Source organism: Phascolarctos cinereus, unplaced genomic scaffold, assembly GCF_003287225.1.
Source record: "Phascolarctos cinereus isolate Bilbo 61053 unplaced genomic scaffold, phaCin_HiC Scaffold_726;HRSCAF=1367, whole genome shotgun sequence".
NCBI lineage: Eukaryota > Metazoa > Chordata > Mammalia > Diprotodontia > Phascolarctidae > Phascolarctos > Phascolarctos cinereus.
Window position 1 is genome coordinate 421,212,625 of NW_027556098.1, and position 5,827 is coordinate 421,218,451.

Genomic DNA, 5,827 nt, shown 5'->3' on the forward strand with positions numbered 1-5,827 from the left:
ACACACACACACACACAGAGGCAGAGATAGAGACAGAAAAACAGAGAGACAGATAGAGATAGAGAGAGACAGAAACAGAGACGGACAGAGGCAGACAAAGACAGATAGACAGAGGGAGAGGGAGGGAAAGAGAAGCAGACAGAGAAGGAATGACAGGGAGATGGAGAAAAAGGAAAGGAATGGAGAGGAAGAGGGAGGAAAAAAGAGACAGTGTGACAGAAATAAACAAAGAGACAGTTAGACAGAGGAAGAAGAAGAGGGAGAGAGACAGAGAGAAGGAAGGAAGGAGAGAAAAAAGGAAGGAGGGAAGGAAGGAAAGAGCAAATGCAACTACATGCCAAGTAAATGTTAAAAAAAAAATTCTGTGATGGGGAGAAAGGATTAGAAACCAGGGAAAGTGAATCAGGAAGGGCCTCATGTAGGAGGTGGTACCAGAGCTGAGTTTGAAGGAAGTTAGAAATTCTATGACACAGAAGTTAAAAGGGAGGAAATTCCTGGCATGGGGCACAGTCCTTGCGAAAGTGGAGAAGTGGAGGGGGTTGGACTCCCGAAGACCAACAGGGAGGTTATTGCCATCTACAGGGTGAGAGGTGATGAGAACTCGAATGGGTGCAGCGGCCTTGGAAGTAAAAGGAATCAAACGGCTATGAGAGATGCTAGAAACTGATGAGATTAGGAAATCCAGGATGCTAATGGGTAAATGCAATGGAATAAACACATTAGTCATTGGAGTTCAAACAGAAAGAAAAAAAAAAGACAGACAAACAGAAAGAGAGGGAGGGAAAGAGGGAGAGGAGGAGACATAAACATAGGTATTCATTCCAGGAAATAACATGTTTAATGCAAATGCCCTGATGGGAATCACTTCAACTAAAATTATATTCCTAATAATCTTATTTCACTTAACCAGTGTTAAAGGACTTTTCCTCCCAAAATTGATCATAAGAGAAAATTCTCATTTCCAGTAGCTTCACTAACACACTCAAGCTTTGAACTGGCCTGACCATTCTGAGAAGTAATTTGGAATTACTCTTTGGTATCTTTGACACAGAGATCTCACTGGTAGATATATTCTACCAAAGCAGCCATTGTCAACCTATAGACACACACAATTTGTAGCAGCACTTCTTGTTGTAGCAAAAGAAGAAAAAGCTATAAACCAAGTCCTTAGCATTGAATTAGGGAATGGCTAAACATATTGAGGCATACAAACATAATGGCATATTACTCTGTTCTAAACAATGACCACAAAGAAAACAGAGTAGAAACAAGTCATATAATCTGATGAAAGAAACATTAAATGAGTAGAACTGAGGAAATGATATATGCAATGACTATAGCAATGACAATATGAATAACAACAACAGACATATCCAGATTGAAGGCTGGGAAGTGATTCCTAGCTTGGCCTCAAAACAAGAAAAGACAAGCCCTCTCACTGAATCTTTGTTCCAAAGAGATAGGACTGTGGGGATGGTACTTGTCAAAAATGCCAGACTTTTTCAACGTATTGGCTGGTTTTTTTGAAACTTTTCCCCTCATTAAAAAAAAAAGCATATTAAAAGGAATGTTTTTCAGGAAGGCAGAAGTGGAGAGATATACTGGGAAATCTAGGGGATCTGAAAGGAAAAGATGTGCAAAAATGATTTGAATTTAAACTTTACACCCAAACCTTATAATGGCAAGAATTAAAGTCCTGCAACCTTCTTGTGCATATAAGGAGATTTCTACCAAGTTATATGTCATCTTGGCATCTTGTGTGAAGGTTGGAGAATCAGACTGATCAGGAAGTGTTTATTGGCAAACTCTTACATGAGCAAAAATTTAAACAATAATAATAGCTAGAATTTATATGTTGCCTACTATGTGTCAGTCACCATGTTAAGTGCTTTACAAATATTATCTCATTTGATCCTTTCAAAAACCATGGGAGGTAGGTGCTATTATTATTGCCATTTTACAGTTGGGACAACTGAGGCAAACAGTGGTTAAGTGACAAGGTCCCCCATTTGGAAAGTGTCTGAGGCTGGATTTGAACTCAGGAGTTCCTGACTTCAGGCCCAGTGCTCTATGCGCTGTAACACCGGGATGCCTAGAGGCCATTAAAATGTAACTCCACTGGCTCATCATGAAATGAAGGTGACCATAGATACCCAAATACTCTGCTATCAGGCACAACTGAGAACGACTTCGAGTATGAGGTCAGGGATGAACTGCACATTTGTTGACTGAAAACCAATGTTGTATAATTAGGAAAGGCTTTCATCGCATTAGCTGCATGGCAGTGAAATGTTCATTTACATCAAACCTCAAGGATGATTGATGTTTCCCTACACCACACCCAGGTTCTGATTTGGGTCATTAGAGAATTGTCCACACCAAGAAGTGAAGTGACCATATGAAATAGAAGCCAGTAAAGGACCATGCGTAACAATCTTTTGCCTCCCTAAGGACCCAACACATTATTCAAAAAGTCTTATGTGCTGAGAATGAATACAAACTATAGTTTTCTGTTTTTAAAATGTATTTCTCCTTTGCTCCATAGGTCACTGGATAAAAGATTCAGGAAATGTCTAACTTTACCGTTGTGAATGAATTCCTCCTCGTGGGGTTTTCTGATACCCGAGAGCTGCAGATTGTATATTCTTTGCTTTTCTTACTGATTTTCTTGGTGACCCTGTTGGGGAATCTGCTTATTGTCATCATTACCACTATTGACAGGCGTCTTCACAACCCCATGTACTTTTTCCTTAGGAATCTGTCCATGGTGGATGCCTGCTATATAACAGTCATTCTCCCTAAAGCATCTACCAACTCCCTGTTGAACACCAGGGCTATCTCAAAGAGTGAGTGTGTGGCCCAGATCTTTCTTGTAGTTTTCTTCATCTATGTGGAGTTGACCTGCCTCACCATCATGGCCCGTGATCGCTATGTGGCTATATGCCACCCACTCCACTACACAGCAATCGTGAGTCCCCAGGTCGGCACACAGATGACCTTGATGTGCTTACTTACTGGCCTCCTCTATGCAGGGTTCCATACTGGTTACACATTTCGATTGCCTTTCTGCCATTCCAATGTAATCCACCAGTTCTTTTGTGACATCCCCTCTTTACTCAAACTCTCTTGCTCTGAGACCTTCAGTAATGAAATACTTATAGCTGTTTCTGGCCTGGGGGTTAGGGGTAGTTGCTTTACCTTCATCATTGCTTCTTACATTTGTATATTTTCCACTGTGATGAAGTTTCCAGTGAAAGAAGACCGAAAAAAAGCCTTTTCTACCTGTATCCCCCACGTCGCCGTTATATTAGTGTTTCTGATTACAGGCTTTGCGTATACGTATACCTTCAGCCATCTTCATTTTCTGCATCCATTGAGGACATGATTCTTTCTGTGTTCTACCTGTAATACCACCCTTTTTGAACCCTATCATATACAGTCTAAGGAACAAACAGATAAAGGAGGCTGTGAAAACACTGATAAAGAGGAATTTTTTTTCCTAAAAGATAAAAAAAACTATTAATCTCTCTAACCCTTCCAGTCTTCTTACATTTTACATGCACACTTTTCACACTTTTCCCTCTATATGTTCCATGATCCAGTGACAGTGCCTTTTTGCTGTTCCTCCCACACGATAATCTTCCTTTGACTATGGGGATTTTCATCATCTCTCCTATGTATCTGGAATGCCCCTTCTCCTCATCTCTGCCTCCCGGCTTCCCTAGTTTCCTCCAAGTGGAAGTACCAATCCTGTTTTCCACAGGAAGCCTTTCCTCTTCACCTCCTTCACAAGTAGTGACTTCTCTTTGATCCTACCCAATTAACTTGTCTATATCCTATTTGTAAATAGTCATTTACATGTTTTCTCCCCTATCAGAATGTGACCCATTAGAACATAAAAAGGGAGAGTGATTTTGCTTATTCTTCCACAGAAAAATCTCCTTTGAAAATTCCTCTCCCCAATATTATGGTGCATACAGACCCATCACTGGCTTTTTCAGAAACCATTAGACGTAATAATTTATACATTTTATTCCTTTGCTTTTAACGATGAAATTATTTTCTAGCTAAGTCAAAAAGTCATTGCCTTTCCTTTTTTTGAAGACAGAATATTCCAGTAAGTATCTGAGTAATTGAAGCTATTCCTTTCACTAATATATCATGCCTCTTTGTCAAGGTTACCCTCTGTTTTCCTGCTTCATCACCTCCTCTTTCAGTCCACATGTCATTTATTCTACCACAAGGGCAAAGTTACATATGTTTTCCTTTTATATTAATCTTCACCCAAATTGGATCCACTGTGATTCCTAAAACTGGTTTCTGGTTTATCTAATACAAGTATATCTTCTTAGTATACCATGCAATCCTCATACCCCTACGTTTATGCATCCCATTTATTTTAAATAAAGTGTATATATCCTTATTTCCAGTCATAGGATTAATTCCATGGCATTCTAGACATTTCCATTCATCAAATTTATTCAAAGAATTCTTAGTGATACCTATGAGGTCAAATGTGCCTTCTTGAATTAGGATCTGTACTCCATGTAACTTATCTTTTAAATTATGAGCATGCATAGACTAATAATAATAATACTACTAATAATAATACATAATATTTATATGACACTTTAAGGTTTGCAAATCACTCTTTAAGTCTTGTTTTGCTGTATCATCAAAAGATTTTTTTTCTCGTTATTGAGTCGTGTCTGACTCTTTGTGACCCAAGCTGGGGTTTTCTTGACAAATATACTGAAGTAGTTCTCCATTTCCTTCCATTTCTTTCTCCAGCTCATTTTATAGATGGAGAAACTGAGGCAAACAAGGTTAGGTGACTTGCCAAGGGTCACACAGTAAGTTTCTGGAGTCAGATTTGAACTCAGGAAGATGAATCTTCCTGACTTCTAGCCCAATATTCTATCCACTGCTACACCTAGCTGTCTCAAGAATTTGTGAAGGTAAGTATTATTAGTATCCCTATTTTACATATGAGGAAACTGAGATAGGCAGAGGTTCAGTGACTAGTCCAGGCTTCTAGAACTGGTAAGTGTCTGAGGCTGGATTTAAACAGAACCTGGAAAATAACACATTCAGTGACTATAACAAGGTAAATAAGAGGTACAAGAATCAAAATCACTGAACACTGTATACAATAACCAAAACTCTCTCCAGAGAAGAGAGAATAAAATCTTTCTTCTCTTCTTTGAGGATGTGGCAAGTTGGAGCTGGAAAGTTATATCAAGTGTGCGTATATATATATATATATATATATATATATATATATATATATATATATATATATATGTATGTATGTATGTATGTATGTATGTATGTATGTGTCTGTGTATAGAAATATGTATAATATTGACTGATCCATCAGTTACCTTTCCTGCATTGCTTTTCCCCCTTCACCATTAAGCCTCCTCACCTTGGGAATTTTGGATCCTATTACTGCTATATCTTTTAAAGACAAACTCCTCTTCCCAGCCAACTCCATGTCCATTTCTGTCTCAGAGAAAGGAATTTTGATTACTGGATAATGGCTTAAAACAAAAAAAAATACTGAAGTAACTGGCTTCTGGATAGGAAGAGTAGACACCTAAGAATTCAGAAGAACTACAAAAATGACTTAGAAATGACAAAGGAAGATAAAACTGCAGACGCATTTCCACCAAGGAAGAAGAAACAGTTCATGAGAAACAAAACCCAAGAAAAGAGTCAGTCGTATAATCTATGACCTCAGTGGTCACTGTTTTGGCTAGCATCCATATGTACTTACTATGGACTAAGTGCTTTACACATATTATCACATTTGATCCTCACAACC

The 5,827-nt window shown here is 38.5% G+C and overlaps 1 pseudogene; it reads left to right on the forward strand.

Annotated features, from left to right (window-relative positions):
- Nucleotides 1-2,569: 2,569 nt before the first annotated feature.
- On the forward strand, nt 2,570-3,503 carry LOC110219835 (olfactory receptor 14C36-like; annotated as a pseudogene).
- The last annotated feature ends 2,324 nt before the right edge of the window (nt 3,504-5,827 follow it).